Source organism: Chaetodon trifascialis, chromosome 1 (genome assembly GCF_039877785.1).
Source record: "Chaetodon trifascialis isolate fChaTrf1 chromosome 1, fChaTrf1.hap1, whole genome shotgun sequence".
Classification (NCBI taxonomy): Eukaryota; Metazoa; Chordata; class Actinopteri; order Chaetodontiformes; family Chaetodontidae; genus Chaetodon; species Chaetodon trifascialis.
Window position 1 is genome coordinate 4,126,054 of NC_092056.1, and position 18,908 is coordinate 4,144,961.

Sequence of the window (18,908 nt, forward strand, 5' to 3'; positions counted from 1 at the left end):
GTTAAAAGCTGAACAGGTGATGAGCGCCCTTGAGTGACAGCGGCTTATTTTCTGAGAACGCAAACATTTTCCATTGGTTTGCGAAGAGAGTGCTTTTTATTTGTAATGATATAATTTGACCTTTTGTAATTGTTGTGACTGAGAGGATGGCAAAGACAGCTACAGATGTGGCTTTCCATAATTGTTTTTATTAGATCTTAAAGGAAAAACCCTCTTTCGGATCCTTGTCCTCTTAGAATTGTGGACATATTTTTCCCCCCTCAGCTTTCAATACCTTTCTCTTAATGCCTTCCAATAACCCCTGCAGAGTGGGACTGGACGTTTGGTATTAAGCTGTGTTTTCAGGTTTGAAGTGGAGGAACGCATAACAGCAAGACCTTCCTGCTCACTGTTTCTGAAAAGGCAGCACATTTCCTCTGCTTATTCCATCAATAATCTCCCTGGTTTATATTGTCGGGGCTTAAAAGCAGCTCTAAAATGACCCTGCAGGTGTTGATTCTGCATGATTGACACCAGGACTCGTCATCTGGAGGCAGAAAAACAACAGCACTGGTCATTCGTCAGAAGCGACCTATACTAACTAAGTTTTCCTGACAAGCAACCTGGTGTGGTCGTGTGAGTAATGGCTTTGTTCTCTCACCTCACATCTCATTTCTGTTTTACAGCAGAGTAATTATGGCTAATATTGTTGCTAGAGCAATGCAATGCCCCTTCGGCGGCCGTTAATGACATAATAGATTTGCCTGCTGCTGATGTTATGCAAATAGACAATGGATGGAGGAGTGCTGCTATTGTAGAGGCTCACGCTGCTTAGCCTCACTGCAGCTTTGGAATAAAAACACAATCTGAAAACACCATTTTAGATCTTAAATTTAAAATGACTGTATTCATCTCAGAGATTGCCAAATCCAAATTGTGACACGCTGGAAAAACCCAGTGTGTTAGCACGCTTTGTAATGACATACGCAGGTTCAAATTTAACTCCACACCTGCCAAGTACCCAGCTTATAGCAGGCCTGCAGCTGCCCCCCCGCCGGCCCGCCGTGACAAGGGTGACTGCAGGGCCACATGAAGCAAAGCCTCCCTCTCAAGAGCACATTACTACTATTGATTGACTGGGCTGACTGGAAATGAGGGGTTAACACTCCCTCTGCCTCGACTTACTCTATCTTCCTTCTCTTCCTCTCTTTCTCTGCCCCCTCCTTTTGTGTATGACAATTCTCTGGGGGAGAGAAAGGGCCACCATTATGTAATCTCTCTCAGAGCACAATAAATAAGCCACAATAGTTCAATCGGAGCACGGCATAAGATTATAGATCAGTATTGTTCCCGCTGCCAGCCTAATGATCAGCAGCCTTTGTCGGCAGCAGAATGACTGAGCTAATCTTGTTAATGGTCCGTTTCATTCCCTAGGACTGGTTTGTATAGACAAAGGGGTTTTAAATAGAGAGGATTTGAGTAGCGAGTCTAAACAGCCGCGCAGAGGACAAAGGCATTGACTCGTGCTTTTCTCATCTCGCTATCGCAGCTAATCACAGAGGAACCATGTTGCAACCAGCTAACAGCGAGCACTGGAACCCGGGCTAATGTATTCTGAAAGATGGAGGGAAAGGGGGGGTGTTTGCTGCAGGGAGGGGAAAAGAGAAATGGGTGGGGGTGGGTGGCTGGGTGTTAGATTCAGCCTTCATTTCCCTACAAGTATGAAGCATTTAATTTTCTGTTTACATAATTATTGCTCCCCTTCATCCCTTTTTGATAGGAACAACACATTTAGCGGCTTCTCTGCTGTGTAGCTCTGTGCTAGAGGGCACAGTGTTTTACAACATTTAATTGGGTGAGAACCACAGTATCTGAAGCTATGATTAATTGCAAATGTAGAAAAAAAAAGTAAGAAAAAAAAAAACCTACTTGTTTTTGAAGCTTTGTAGCAATTATCATTTGAGGCAATTATTTTTAGTCTGTGGCCTGCTGTTAGATGGAGCTGCTGCAGTAAAAGAGAAGAATCCTCTCTTGCGTTCAGCTCTATCAGATTCACTCTTGTAATGTAATATAATGCACCAGGCGAGAATCTAGCCTGCTGTCCTCATTCTCTCTGATCTGTGGTGGGTTATTTTTTGTCTTCAATCAGTCTTGTGTCAGTGATGCTCTGCAGTATTAAGTCTGTGCAAAGAAGTCTCTTTGTTTAATGTGGAGATGCAGTGTGATACAGAGGAAGGAAAACCCATAATAATACCAGTTTGAAACTCCAGTGCTAGAACACCAATTCTAGTCTTTTCTGCAACAGCAATGCTAATCCTGATTAAAAGTACTCATAGCATGACATCGACTCGATTAAGGTCTAAGTGCCTGAATTGAAGATTTGATTGTGACGTTGTACTGGTCAGCATTCAGAAACCTGCACGTGCTCTGACAGACTCGGGCTCGAATTTATACTTTACACTCAGAAGGCCTAAAAACAGCTTTGGTGCTGCTAATATCACAGGTAGCTTTCTGAGTCTGTGGGAGGAGAACGTGAAGAAAGAGTTCACGTGTTCGTACGGTGTTTTATGTTCTGACAGCTTCTCAGGAGGAGCCAGCAGGCTCCATGGAGGAATGCGTTTGAAGAGCACTCTGGCTGAGTTAAAATGAACTCTTATCATCTGCAGTGTGTCTGGTTTGGTTCTGTTGATGCATCTAATCGCCGTGTTATGGTTTTATTTCCCTTTCCCTTTCCCCCCTGCTCTCTGTATCCTCTCCTGGTTTTTCTCCATCATTAAGGTGCATGTGAGCCAGGAGGAGCTGTGAGGGGAAGGTTGAATGCAGGAAAGCAGGGAGAAAGCCTCATGCCCGCTGTTTGCATGCGCAGAAAACAATAGAACACAAGTATTCATTAGAAAACATTGATGTGATATCACATATACTAGTGGATCCACACTGTTTTGGCTTGTACTCCCATGAATTGAAGCTGCTTGTAATTCCTCATCACAAATTACGGCCTTAGTGTGGACATGTGTCCAGGATTTTAACCAAACGATGATTTTCCCTGCTAGGATTGCTTCATTTGAAGAGTCTTTAGAGGTCTGAAGCAGTGAAAATGTCCAGTATGTCACAAAAGAATTACAGAAAAGATTTTCTTCCTTATCCCTTTAGTCATCTGGTGATCCTCCTGATTTCTCATGGGGACTGTGGGGGGTCCCGACCCCTGGTTGGGAACCACTGACTTGTATTGTAAAGAGGAGTTTTGTCGCCTTGAGTTTCCTTCATGGTTCATTGACCTTGGATGAAGGAAGCTGAGGTCAGGAAGGGAAGTGGCAACCTCCACTGCTGACTGTGATTGGCTGAGACACCTGTCAGCCTATCACATACACCTTTAACATGCCCTTCTTTCAATTTTCCTGTTTCTCATTTTCAGAATATACTTGTAGCACATCCTCGCATTAGTTTGCAGATAACGACAGGTGTTTTGTTGCTGGTTATTAGCACCTCACGGCCATTAAAAATTGAAAGGCAAGCAGTGGGTTATAACACACAAAATGTAATTTGACGCAGAAAAGGAAACAATCATTAGCTGAGAAAATGTCAAAATAGAGAAAAACATTTGTTTGATTACTAGTGAAGCACATAGCACAAACTGGAAAAAAGAAATTGTTCTGATTAGATCCTCCACCAGTTTCAGTGTTTGTGCAGTACTCTGCTCCCCGTTTAAAGAAATTCAATAGCTGCAGGGCATGCTCTACTGAGATAAGAGGTCTTCCTGTGCTGCAAAAGTGAATAAAGGGAAGTGACACCTTTCACCTGATGTTTATTTGCCTTAATAGGAACAAGTGCACAGCACCTGCAATGTGTGTAGACGATAAATAATGCATTCGTTTATCTGTTAATAAAGTAGTGCTTTGCATTTCATGTTAGCTTAATTTCTCCAGATGCCCTCTCCCTTGTCCAATAAACTGAAAATTCAGAGAAAACAAATTTCGCTCAGAAGCAAATGTGTCACTCTCATCGTTCTCTGAATTATAGTGAATTCAATTTGCACCCTGCGCTAATAGCATAAAGAAATTCACCTGGTACATCGCTGTGGTGGAAAAAAGCCTGTTTTCAAACACAGGCGGCGTTTCGACTGGGACTGAAAAGCACAAAGCCCACAGGCTCTGGGCTCCAAAACACTTTAGTTCAGATCTGTGGGCTCTGACTGATTTATGGCAGGCTGCAGGCTGCACACACACACACACACGCACACACACACATACAGTAAATAACGGATAGACAAGTAGAGGAAATAACTGACAAGTGAAACGCTTAAGCTGCTGCAGTCCAACAGTGTTTACTCACAACCATTTCTGGGATTTTACTTTAAAAAGGTAATCAAGAAGTGCTGACTTGTTATTTCTAAAAATTGTAACTAGTACTTAGAGAGTAGAGTATTCATATCACACTTTTAAGTTACTGTATCAGTGACAATTACTTGAGACATGAGATTCAGAGCTCAGTAGCAACAATGTAAACTGGACTTAGTTGAGACTTGAATAGCTAGGTCTCCTCTGATTCATCATTTCCTGATGATAGCATCGTCAGGTGTGTTAACAACGTGAATAAATGTCCAGAAATCCACTCTGAGAGTAAAGTCCAGACTTGCCTGAGAATCATCATGTTTTTATGTTTTTCTACAGAGTCAAATCACTCTAACGACAGTTGTCTGAACATGTGTGGGCACACTGCAAACAGGAACTGCTTTTAACAAATTCTGCATTTTAATTGGGCCAATTTGCCGATTTTTTGGAAAACCCTGCATTAAAGCTTCCCTTGCCACCAGTTCAGTGCACCTGATAAATATTTTTGACTTGTTCCTTCAGGGATGCGGAGCTTGACGCCGTGAACAGCTGATTCTGGGCTCAACTAGTATTCCATGGTGATATTCTTATCTTTACTTTGGCAGAGGTGTTTCACTCAAAGCATTATATTGCTGCTCTCATGCACACACACATTCTGACAGCAAAGAGCCTGAATGTGTTCATTTATTTCCACCCTGCAGGTAACTATTATTACTGAATAACTGAGAAAAGTACTGTGATTACTCTCTGCTCGTCAATGATTCCAGCCCTCCACTAATGAACTGATGGACACAGGCACAGAGATATTGATCGTATGTCACCATATAAAATTGTCCACTAATAGCTATGGACCTTTTGTTGTTGTTGTCACTTTGTCTGAGTTGCTGTCACAGTCAGGATATGATCCATTATTTCTACTTCCGTATCAGTAAAGAACCCAAAGATACAGAGAGGCAGACAGACAGGACTTCATCAGTGCAGATGATGGGATCAGCTGTATATAGATCTATGATCTGTGTGTGTGTGTGTGTGTGTGTGTGTGTGTGTGTGTGTGTGTGTGTGTGTGTGTGTGTGTGTGTGCGTGCCTGCGTGCGTGTGTGTGTGGCGAGGTGTTTGCATGCATGCTTTTGTGTGTGTTTATTAGAATCTGATACCCAGGTTTCAGCTAATTAGAGCAATATTTCTGCCAAGCAGGAAATTTGGAGAGCCAGACACACACACAAACACACACACACACACACACACACACACACACACACACACACACACACACACACACACACACACACACACACACACTTTTGGGGACATTAGTAAGACTTCAATTCATTTCCTGGAGACTTATCCTTAACATAACCACTACTTGCCTAACACTAAACATAACCCATCTTCACCCTAAAGTTTAACGATTTGCATTATGGGGACCTGCATTGTGTAAGGCGAGTCACCACAATGTGATTGTATAAACAGTGTCCCCATAACGTGAGTAATACAAACGCAAACAGAGCTCATCAAAGGAAAAGGCAGAGACTTTAATTTAACACCAAGAAAGCAGCTGGAAATAAGAAGGGACTGAGACTGATCCAAAATAGACAGAATAATCCAAATTATTCCTACGCAGATGACATTGCAGTATGAATGTCAGAAATAAATAAATAAGTACAACATCTTGAACTTAGCGGTACCAAAGGAAGTCTGTCTGCAAAACATAAAAACAGTGAACACCTGCACTGGTTTTACAGGTAATGCTCATCATCTTAGCTAGCTTGTTAGCATGCAAACATGTCCTAATTACAGTGGTGGGAAGTAACTAAGTGCACTGCAGTGCTGGAGAATCTACATTTATTGGCAGCTATAGTTATAGCAATGTGCATATAAAGTATAATAGACTATTATACAGTAAATGAAACCACAGAGCAGTGTATCAAATGACTAAAACTAGTTCTGCTGCAGCCAAATAAAATGCAGTTTACATGTTACTGCATCAATAATATTCACACAATAGCATTATGTGTAGTAATATAACACTGATAGAGCCCAATTTGGCTGCTTTGCTTTTATATTTTGACTACATTTGTCTAATAGTACTTGCATACTTCCTCATTAGAACAATTTTGAAAGCAAAACTTCCACTTCCAATTTTTGCAGGTATTTAGCACAGTATGGGCCAAACTGAAATTTTGAATGGCGCAACATGAAAAGTGAGAGGATCGTCGGACTTATTAAATTCCCTCAGAAATGTGCCAATTCATCGTACCTGTTGAGATGGTTCACTGGATGGTTGAAAACTTTGACCTGCTGCTGGTGCTAGAAGAAAACTAAGAGTTAGAAACAGAGCTTAGTGTGTTGGGGAGTGAAAGAAATGAAGCAGCAGCCATCTCTTCATGGGAGGATATGATGGCTTCTGTTCTCTTTACCTGCCTTTAATACCAGCTGCTGTTCTGCATGATGGAGCCTCCACCTGCATGAGAAACACACACACAGAAGCATATCCACTTTACATCCCCGGCTCATCCGCAGCCTCTTTTAATGCAGATTTCTCAGCTGTCACCTCCATCATCTCCCCTCTCTTCTTTCATCTGTCTATGTCCCACCCCTCATCTGTCCTCTGTCTCTTCCATGTGCTGTCTGTCAGGGCGATAGTGACAGGTTTAGTATGCAGAGTCATATTTTTAAAGGCTTTTGCTTGCTATTTGCTCGCAGTATCTTTGTAGAGAATGAATTAGTGTGGAAACACTAATGGCCCTCGTCCCTATCGGATATGAGTAGAGACTACAGCTGCAGGTTGCCAGACATGGATATGATGACATGTAAGTCACAGGTTTCTTTATTATTTTTTTTTTAATTCAATTCAATTCAATTCAATTCAATATTCCTTTATTAGTCCCACGAGGGGAAATTGCAATATACAGCAGCATCAATATAGTGTATAAAGTATTAGAAGAAGTGCAATGCAAATTCAAAACAAGTATATATACAAGAGTGGGATAAAAGAATAACGTCATCCCTAAGAAACTGTAAATAGTATTTACAGATTGTTATGCACTGATTATTGCACATTATTGCATTATTGCACAGGTTATTGCACAGATTGTATACATATTATTGTACTGATTACTTGGAGCAGTTTCTGTTGTGCAGTCTGACGGCTGCAGGAAGGAATGACCTGCGATACCGCTCCTTCACACACTTTGGATGTAGCATCCTGTCACTGATGGAGCTCCTCAGTGCAGTGAGTGTGTGTTGGAGGGGGTGGGAGTCATTGACTGTCATGGGGGACAGCTTGGCTGTTATCCTCCTCTCCCCCACCTCCTCCACCTGTTCCAGAGGGCATCCCAGGACAGAGCTGGCCTTTCTGATGAGTTTGTCCAGCCTCTTCCTCTCAGCTGCTGTGATGCTGCTCCCCCAGCAGACTACACCATAGAACAAGGCAGAGGCCACAACAGAGTCATAGAAGGTCTTCAGGAGTGCCCCCCACACCCCAAAAGACCTCAGCCTCCTGAGCAGATAGAGTCTGCTCTGTCCTTTTTTGTAAAGTGCAGTGGTGTTATGAGTCCAGTCTAGTTTGTTGTTCAGATGAACACCCAGGTACCTATAAGATGTCACCATCTCAATGTCCCTTCCCTGGATGTTCACTGGTGATGGGGGGGAGTGCGGGTGGCGGCGGCGGAAGTCCACAACCAGCTCCTTGTATGTTGTATAAGGATGTAAAATCCACAAATTATCCATATTATCTGAACCATAGTGAAAAGAAAGGTACCTAATGCACATTGTAAAACTGCATGAGTACAGTGGAAAATGCAAAATCTAAATAATGTTTACAACTTCTGTTTTGGATGATTTGTTTTCCGCTTAAGATAAGAAAATATGGTGATCGTGTGATGAAGTGTACTTGAGCAGCAACCCTTTGTCCCACCATCTGTACCATTAACCATTTGTAATGATGGACAACAAATTGTTTTAAGTTACTGTTTAAAAAAATGCTAAACTCAAAGTCAGGTGAAAGTCACATTTTGAAAACCCCTTTTGCAAGCCAATCCATAATCATCAGCTCATTTTCTCACATTTTTCTCTCAACTTATTTTTACTAGAGTTTTTTTTTTTTTTTTTTTTTTTACTTCATAAGGGAACCGTGTTTACTGCCAGCTGCAAGGATCATTGTCCTCTTGCAGCAGGAGAGATAGGACTTGTTGATGCCAGGGGACATAAAGTGTTGGTGGAAATTATGTTAAACCAATCTGCTCCAAATTGATATGCACATTTTTAGTGAAACTCTGGATAAACTCAAAACTGATAAGCATCAAAGGGTCAGTTCACCCAACCAGGTTGTGAAAAATCCCGAAATTAAAACACATGTTTTAAAGTCGTAACAATTAATATGATTGTCCAAAGACAAATGAGGAAAGACACAGTGCTTCTGAGTCTCTCAGTGCTTTTCCACTGAATTGTCATGGAGGCAGAAATCTCATACCCATCTTATAGACAAATGTAAAAAGAAAAATAGTGCATTTGCCCTTGTACTTGAGTGTAATGGGAAACCACAGACTCAAAGTACCACTTTGGACCAACCAGTGAAGATCTTCCAAACATAATCTTCCTCATAACATCAAATTCACTCCATGTTTCGATGTGATGCATATCCCTCCTCCAGATTCCAGCAGCATGGGTCATGGGTATTTCCAGCCCTACGTGTCGCCTCTCAGCAATAAACCTCATCTTATCAGCGAAACAGGAGGAAGTGGTGGTGTTAGCTCGCCTACCTCTGTGTGTGTCTCAGTAATGGATTCAGATAGAGGCAGTCGTTCGTCCTGCGCCGCCCTTGGTTATGAAAGCTCCTCACATCCAGTTGCCAAGGGCGTCCCTGCTCCTCCCATCCTCGCTGCTCTGATGGGTTCATGCCCCCGCGACTCTTCCACAGATGAAAATAGATAAAATCATCCAGACGTGGCGTGAACAGCCAGTTAATGTTTGCCACACACAGACAGTCCAGAAAGAGGCAGTGAGATGAATGTTTTTTTGTTGTTGTTGTTTTATTCAGTTGTTATTCAGAAATTGATTTTTTTTTTTTTTTTTTTTTTTCCCCCCCATAAAAAATACCAAATGAAAGTCCCCCAGCAAAGAGAACTGTTTTGGCTTGCAGTCATTTTGCTGTTATTTCACAGAGTCCTGCCACACCTTCTCTTTATAAACTTAGAGTCACCAAACTCTTTTTATATATACACATACTATAACTTCATTTGTACTTCAGCTCAGCAAGTAAATGCATTTATAAACATACACACACCTGCACTTAGGACCCACATCTAAGCAGGAGCCAATACACAGTAAGTATGTTTATTTCCGTCAAACACAAAAACATAAACCATATAGAATTCAACTATAAACCCACATTCATTTATTTCTTGCCCACTGGCAAACATCACCTCTTAGAGCCGCGTTATGGGAGTGCCTCAGGGTTCCATGTTAGGCCCGTTGTTGTTGAGTGCATGCATCAATGAATCAACTCTGTATCTATCTGTGTGATGATGTATATATAAGACATGGTCTTATAGGCACTGAACAAGTAGCTGCCATGTTGTAATTAACAATGGAAAAAGCTGCAGCAGCTCAGTCAGTTACAGTACATCTTTGAATACTGAGAAAACAGTCACCGTGTATTTTTTGTTTCGATAAAAACAAGGGTCTTTACAAATATTTATGTGGATGGACACACGATAAAAATGTTGATGAGTTTAAATACTTAGATGTTACTCTCAATTCTACTCATACATCCAAAGGTGTGCTTAAAAGATGTATTGAAATACAGCTAACTGTAAAAAAGTAAAGTCAAAACCTTTAAGACATATTTGAATGCAGTGGTCAGCCAAGCAAGACTGTCTTAAAACCACTTCATAAACAAGCCCTGAAAGTCCTGGGCTGGATATCCCAATGGGATTATCATTGTGATGTAAAATATATGAAGCTTTGATAACTCAATTCCGTATTCAGATGTCCGTTTAGTGGATAAGATCATCCATAATGCTGCTCCTCCACCGCTGAAGAGCTTTGTTCAGCTCCGCTCTGAGCTAATGAGCAGAGTTTCAAAGTCTGCTTCAAGTCTGCTTTTTCTTTAAATGCCATTAAAGAGTGGAATAAGCTCCCCGTCAACCTGAGAAACTTGACTGATTTCCATAGTTTCTCCCGTGAAGTTGAAAAATGGATTTTAAGTAAGCAGTTGTCAGCCTTAATTTGGCATTTTGACAACCTGGTTTTGTAACTTTGGATATTCTGTGTGTAATATTTTAACATTTGGATTCTGTTTTGTGTTTATTCCCATGAAATGTGTTATTGTGTGTGTGTGTGTGTGTGTGTGTGTGTGTGTGTGTGTGTGTGTGTGTGTGTGTGTGTGTGTGTGTGTTGCTGATCCATTTGTAGTGCAGATGACAGGTTTTGCTCTGTGTTTTATTGCTTCCTTTCACCTGCCCGCAGACTGCAGATGGAAATTAGCTGCTAGTTAAATCTGCTACAAAGCATCTCTCCTCTTTATTGAGATGAATGCATGTTGTTCGTGGTCCCTGATATAAATAAATTTAATAAACTAGACTAATATTTTTGGCCATGGGGTTGGAAGCAGAAACAAGCTATAAACGCTGCAATATTGTCATCTCTGAAGTTGCTCTGGCAAACTTTCCAGCGAGCAGTTGCTTATTTACACGTCGAGCCGTTACAGAACAACATTAACATTCATTTGGAGTCGCGTTCACGTCCACCTGACGACAAGTCCAATATTCGCTCTCCTATATCTCCTTTTTTTTTTTCTCTCCACCAACCCATGAGGGAAATATCTGCCTCTTTCACTGCTAAATGCTCCATTGTGTGAGAGTGAACCAAAACAATAACCTGAAAGACACTGAAATGCTCTTCAGAGCTGAGAGGATCTCACAGTCAGGCACCCCAATCACCAGCTGCACATTGTTTGTCAGAGCCTCCAAAAATTGTTACAGAAATGTTTCATCAGCGTCTGTGATTACGGTTTGATTGGGTTTCAGCACCTAAAACTACTTGATTGGCGTTAAAGAACGATGGAGGTCGTGGTTACGAGAAACCAGTGTTGACTTTTGGAAGCACTCAGGGTGTTGTTTTTGCTTTCTCTATCTAATCTTAGTTACCTAGCAGTGTACAGAATGAGTATAAATGTAAAGGTAGCATTCAGAACAATAGACAGGAAGGAAAATAAATGTGAGCCGTCGCAATGTTAAGGCCATCTCACTTAAATTGTGTCAGTGTTTGTAGAGCCTATACTTATAGCTCTACTGCGAGGGGCAACGAGCTTTTCACCAAAGTTTGACGCATGAGCGTGTCCATAAAATTCAATGTCCAGAGTTATGTTTGTCTTTGGATATGCCAATCCATTTATTTGCATATCAAGCCAAAAATATATACAAATTCCAAAAAACGAAAGATGTTGAATGTCGACCTGCACAGCCCATAAAAACACGTAATTCACAGTCGAAAACGGTTTGCTTCACCACTCATTGTACCCCACCTGGCTTCAGTCACTGCCAGGTATAAATCAGTTACCATAGCAACCGACTGAGATTGACAGGTGACAGGAGCAACCATAGCAACCAGTTAAATTTGATGTGACGTCATAGCAAGGCCAGACGATTCATTTGAATAAATAAAAACAACCAAAAATGTATTTTGGCTCCAACAGTGTTGTTATGCCGGCAGGCAGACGGAAAGACAACCGTCCAGCTTTGTGGACAAAAACGCAGACGTCAGTACTCTAATAATAATAATAGTGCATGTCGTTGATTCTCTGTGCCGGTGCCACAGGTGTTTTTCAGTTGGTAGCCTGTTAGGGTTTACCTCACATATCTTGAACATCCATGAAATATTTGTATGTGGTCATTCTGAGCACATAACCCAACAGAAGCCGAGCAGGAGCATCCGACAGAGCACTGGTGAGTCTTTGAGGGCAACCTTTTAGTTGTGGATATTATAAAAATGTGATTTAGGATTAGGATTATAGAACGTGCTTTTAATAGATCAATCTAACTCTCGAGACAGCAATCCTCTGATTTTAAAGTGGCATTAAGCAGGGCTGTCTGATAATGGATAACTATGTACACAAGAAAAAAAAGAGAGAGCTTTGAATGCTTTTAAAGTGAAAGTACTGCAAGAGTCTCAGAAGGCTGTTTCCACATTGACAGCTGTTTTACATCTGGAAAATGTGGCACAGAAAAAAATCTGGTTATCACTTCGCTCACGTCCTTCAGTCTGCCTGTCGAACGTAAACGAGTGTCAGCTCAGCGTTCTGCCGCCATCTGGTTACAGAGGCAGCATCTCAAACCGTCTCTCTGCACACACACACTACGGATAGAGGTGCAGTGAGTTATGGTTACTGTAGTTCACTGACAGGTTTAGTTTTATTAAAGATCACATCTGCTGACAGGTATCACAGCACCTGAACTGCATGAAAAAATCTAATTAATTTTTGCAGGATTAGGCTGCACGAACCTTAATGGAACATATTATCAGTGAAAATTATTGCCTGAAAACTAAACTTCACTTTTTCTTCTTATCTATGGCAGTATATTATATACAATAAGTGATTGAAGTGTAATTGAATAGAAATGGAGTAGAATCCCTCCCACGTGCAGTTTTTTATGAAATACATTTAAGTAACTCGTATGTGTTACCCAGCAACTGTTTCTGCACCAGCTAAGAAGTCCTTTAATAGGAGTAAAAACATTGTTTAGAATAATGATTGAAGGCAAAATTATGCAACTATATTTATTCCTGGAATTGCTTCATTATTGTAGTTTTACATGGAAACCCACGTGGGTCACAACCCTGGTCGCTCGCTCGCTGGCAGCGCTGGTTCGTTCCAGAGCGAGAAATCTCTGAAAGCACCTGCTGGAATTAATTGTCATGTCAGCCTTATTGATCAACCACCCTTTCAACCCTCTGCAGATACATTATGGCAGTAAAAATCTTCCTTAATGCGTCTTTAATCCATGCCGACCGCCTGGCCTGAGTCCTTATTGTCTTGTAAGTGCGGTCATTATCTGTGATGTTCAGTAAATGCCCAACAGAGAGTACAGCCAAGGGTGAACTGCCTCTACTCTGATGCATAACAAAGTGAGGCATTTGTATGAGTAAATGGGTTTGCATTAATTCGTTCTTAGCTGAGATTCTGGCCTGTTCGACTTCCTTTCAGGCTGACAGTGGACTTCTACCTCTCAATTTCAGCCTGCTGTTCTGCACTGATTAGCAGGGAAACAAGGCAGATATTACTCAGATACACTGCAGAGAGAGAAACTGAGAGGACGCCTCTGTCTTCCTCTGAGATCAGGTTTGTGGGAGAGAGAGAGACGAAGAAGAATAAGGAGTCCATTATCTAGATACCCCTCTGTCACAACAACTGATGGTGTGTTCAGGAACGCACTGTGATGTGTTTTATTGTCATCCTTTCCCTCTTCTTGATATCAGCAAGACTTGCTTAGATTTATAGATAGATTGCAATAATTTCTTTTGGCCACTGGGGGCGCAGGAACACAGCCCTGGCATATTATCACCTTTCAACATTGTTAAAAGACTTTAGCAAATAGATGCTGATTTGAGCATCAAGCAGACGTGGAATGATCATTCATTTGACACTGTGGTTCTGACCTGATGAAGGCCAAAATTCGCTCTTCTTTTAGCTCTAATTTGATCACCAACTCCTGAGAATAATGTCTGGCTTTTTAGATGATGACAGCAGTGTCTAATTAACAGCCATACAATCCAAAGTGACTCTGACCTCCATTACGGCTGTCAGTGTCTTTATAACCAACCGTCCATCCGGCAGAACAGATCAGAAAGACACTGCTTTATGTATTCTCAGTGAAACTAGGAGCCCTGATTGATCGCTGTTGATATACAGTGCTTCATATTTTGACAAGAGATTTGTGTGATATTGCCTACTTGTCATCATTATTCTTAATAAGGCATACAAGACAAAACCAAATTAGATCTGTAAAAACATGGACTGCAGTTGAAGTCTCAGATGAGTCTGAGTGGACTGACAGATTTGTAGAAAGAGGAATAAACCTGCTTGAGATGGATGAGTGAAACATCATATTAATAAAGAAACACTGCTGGTTTCTGTTCCTGTGAGACCGATCCGTCAGTGAATGTGCCATGAAACCAAAACAATGAGCTAAAAGAGACGAAAAAGCAGAGCTGGATAATAATTAATCAGCTAATTGTACCTTGTGCCTCTCGTGTATTAATGTGCTACCTCAAAGACTATTGGAACCATCTGGGTGAAAAATATTCCATATGCTGCTCAGTCAAATAGACTTTAACTCATTTCCCACATTCCTCTCTAGCAACTGCACAGACGATCTTTGTTTGAGTCGGAGTCGGCTTTTGATTTCCCAAGTTGACTTTGCGTTGAACTTGAGAAACAGGTTAAAAGTCTTTTTTCATGATGCAGCGGACTGAATATCATCTCATCCAGATGGTTCGATGGGTCTTTGAGGATTCTGGAATCCCTTCACAGCAGCTGTAAGCGTTGTTAATCGGCTCTCTGGGTATTTCAAACATCGTCAGGTGTTTTGTTTCAGAGAAGCCGATGCCTAGCACTGTAACTCCAATGCATTGCCAATGCTTAAACAGGAGAAACTGGGGCTGTGATTGACCCCTTTCACATTACACATGCCGTTTGATTCAATATTAGGGCCAAGTTTAAAAATACTGAGAAACGCAGTTTTAAACTCTTAAGATTCGAACTTTAAGTTTGAGATGACACCATTATCAAGAGGCTCACAATGTCTTAATGCAGCATATTACCGTGCTGTGCTACACTCATGAGACTCTAATTATTATTTCAGCTCTATTCTACCGTAGAAAGCTCGTTTTTCTCTTTTCATACCTACTTGATTTTGTGGAATATCCACCGGCTTTCTCTGTGTCCCTGCTCTTAATTCTGAGATGGATCCTTGGACGCCCAACGACCGTGAATGTGGCTGTTAGCCACGGCGCAGAGTGGAATGATTCCATTCTCACCACCCACTGGAAAGCAATCTAGGCCCATAATGGGAAACTCAAATAGCAAATCTGTGCTTATAAGCATGTCTCTGGAAGTCACGAGTCAGCAACAGGCTCAGTTGAGCAGTAAGATAGTTTAGCTGGAGGTCACGGGGACTACAATGAAGGAGGGCTGTCTCATCCTCACAACCCCAGAACTGGCTGTTTGTCGCTGTAGGGGGGGCCCGGTAATGTAATGCGGAGGGGGGGCAAGGGGAGGAGCTGTAAGTTGATACAAGGCACACAAAGAGGAGAGAAAGATGAAGGACGGAGGTAAAGTGTTGGTAAGATGCTTTGTGTGAGACGGTGTTGAGATTGCAGAGTTTGTGGAGGGTTCAGATATTTCCAGCAACAATGGAGCATGATAGTGATCTGTAGCATCAATGGTAAACACCACGTTATGGTGTCAGAGTGAGAGCACAGAGATCAATCTCTACAACCACAGGAGAAGGAAACGGAGCAGAGTGCAGTGCAGCTGTACCTCTCATCTTCGTACGTTTGCCTTCCGCCGTACAGGATGTGAAACGCCACTCTTCCTCAGCGGTGCAGCATGTTCTCTGCTGCGGTTGTTCAACAGCTGCACCACTTTTTTATTCGAGAATGGAAAACCATCACTAGTATCACACGTCTGTTCTACTCTCAAAGAAATCCCTCAGAGAGTTCATGCTGTACATCCACCAGAGATCGAGCAAAGCGATTTCAAGGGCAAACACCTTGTCGTCGTTTTGCACCCACCGTCGTAAATTGAATTAAAAAACGTCAACACGATCGCAGTCAGTGTTGGAATGAATGCACACCACGCCTGACCTCTACCTGCAGACATTTGTGGCTGCAACACTGCAAATAAAAGTGTTCAGGCGTCACTGAAATAAAGCCTTTTGTTGCAGGAACACAAGCACATTGTTTATTTCACTGGTTTTTATTTAAACAAATGGTAGTCGATGGCAGGTGACTGTTGAGCTTGTTGCGTTCAATTAAGCCAGAAATGTCTGCACATCCGCTTTAAAAGCATCTTTATATCCCACATGGTATTTTAAGTCACATCCTGAGATGTATGCATTAGAGCTGGGCTGAAGTTGTCTTATTCTGTATTATTTACTATATTATTTTACTGCGAGTTTTAATCCATCTTAATCCAACAGTTTGACTGGATTCCCAGTTCACATTAACACACGTTATAATTGGCAGCATGTTGCTGTTGTTTTGATAAACCAGACTTTCAGTGACGGTCGAGAGCTTTTTTCACTCTGACGAGAATTAAATGCTTGAGGCGACTGGAAAGTGGGGGTTGTTTCCATAAGCTCTGACTGAAAAACTCATAAACATACGACCCACCCACCCGCAGTGAAGCCCCCTCGTCTTTGGCAGTCATTAGTAGGACAGGCAGGCGGCATTATGCTGATGGTGATGAAACGATAATAAGAGCTGGAGATAGATTGAGTCAATATAAGTGTAATTAATTTTTAAGTGTGAGGTTTATTAGTACAGAGGCAATCACGCTCCTAATGAGGGCCTGATAGAACTCCTTAAACAGTGGAACCAGTCAAATTAATAGCTCTAATAGCGTCTGGCATGGGACTCTGCTTTTACTTATTGCATGCATTCGTTTGTATATTTAGCACTTTTTTTTCTTTTTTTTTTTAACTTTACACGGAGAGATCGTGTTTCTTTGGAATCAGAAACCAAAGCAGACAAGCTGCTGCACATATTACACCCACACACACATGCAGATATTACACTTAGAGCCTGTGTGTGTGACTATAAATAGAGGTTTCAGCCCATTAAGGCTCATTTTTCAAATCATGTCATTAATTAAGCTTAGAAATACTCAAGTAATTTCTCTTTAATGAACTTGCTCAATTAAGTCTGCCCTCTTTTTGGTTTAATCCTCCTCGCTTTAAGCACAAACTACTCTTCCTCACCGTCTCTCCCAGCGCTCGCTCTTCCTTTTGAATTGTGGGCTACGTTCCTCCTCGACCTTCTCTGCTGTGTGTTCGTCTCAGCCGCGTTGATGCATCGCAGGTCGTCTGCGCTGCCCGCTTCAAGCAAAAGGCGGCGGCATTGTTGGACACGCGTGCTCACACGTGCACGGTGATAAGATTTCCAAATAACTGCAAAGTAGACAAGTGAGATGACAGCTCATGAATGATGCAGGCGGCTCTGTGGGCGATCAATAACGACATGCGTCATCTAACCAAATTTAATCTAAATCCGACCGGTGGTGAAGTAATTATGGGCTGTCAAAGTTAAACATTTTGACACCTTGATTAAATTATTATCCCTGCTTGGCCAGGTTTGAGCTTTATTTTTGGACTTTAGTCTTTCAGTGTTGTTTTTCAGGTTGTGCCCACAGACACATTTTCCAGACATGTGACCTCTAGTGGTGATGCAAATAATGAGAGTCCTCTACCTGCGGCAAAGGCAAAGACAGTGATCTAAGCTCTCAGGACTTGGTCACACCAGCATTCACACCTGCAAAGTTTCTGTGCATTTCAGTGGAATGCCAAATCGATTGGTATGATCAGGCGCTTACAGCAGGGTGGAGGCGTGAAGGAGGCGCTGATGGTTAAGTGTAGGAAGTGTATGACCTGGACGACGGAGACTGCTGTCAGAAGCCGTGAAGGTCGTCTTTCCCTAACGTCAACTTGGTAGTTTTAATGGCCTTAACTTGACCAGATTTTAACTGAAGTGGTGGCAGGTCAGAAAACGCTCGTGATTCATGTTTGGAAGAGTCAGGTGGATCATTTGGAGGCACTGACAGATAATCAGCGTTGCCATTTAGGTGTAAGGACTTTTCTTCGTATGCAAGTGCCTTCGTCTTACCAGCCACTTCTAAAATACACGCTACAAAAGAAAATGTGAGGCTGCAGATCCGTGCGCATCAGGATGTTATCGCATTTCTTTCAAGTGTGGCACAACAGCAGCTCAGGTGGCAGAGCAGGTTGTCCTTGAGGCTGAACCTCAGATCTGCTTCTGAGGTTAGCTCATTGCGCGACGCCTCGCCGTAATCAGCGTTTGAATGTGTGTGTGGGTGAATGTGAGGCTTTCTAAAGTGCTTGCAGGATAAATGTGCTGTATAAAAGCAGTCCACTTACCTTGGAGCCAAGCCTGAGTGTCCACAACAAAATCTGCTCCATCCTTGTAAGCAGCACCACGGAGCTTTCAGAAGAAACGCAATAAAAAAACACAATATTCAGCTCAGGTTTTTGCAGTAGAAGCATCAGGTGACTTTATTTTAGTAAAGGATCAATAAAGGATTATTTTATCTTAGCCTGAGCCGTACAGTACATGTGACGTTAAAGCATTGAGCTAAAACAGGCTGAAACAGGTGATAACTCTCTGTGTCCTCCCTCACAGTCCACACACTCATTTGATCGATTGTTAATTTAGAAATATTGATAAGCGCCTCCTTACAAAAAGGTCGTTTGCCAGTGTCGCTCCAAGACATTTTTTTACCCATGGTGCCTTTTTATCTCCATCACTTAGCTCGGATACTTGAGCAGCGACGTGGAGAAGCTGTCCTCCAGATGATAACCACTCGAA

The 18,908-nt window shown here is 42.0% G+C and overlaps 1 protein-coding gene across 1 annotated transcript in view; it reads left to right on the forward strand.

Annotated features, from left to right (window-relative positions):
* LOC139328888 (protein kinase C-binding protein NELL1-like) overlaps nucleotides 1-18,908 on the forward strand; it is a 233,835-nt gene that overhangs the window by 184,144 nt on the left and 30,783 nt on the right. The window lies entirely within an intron of this gene.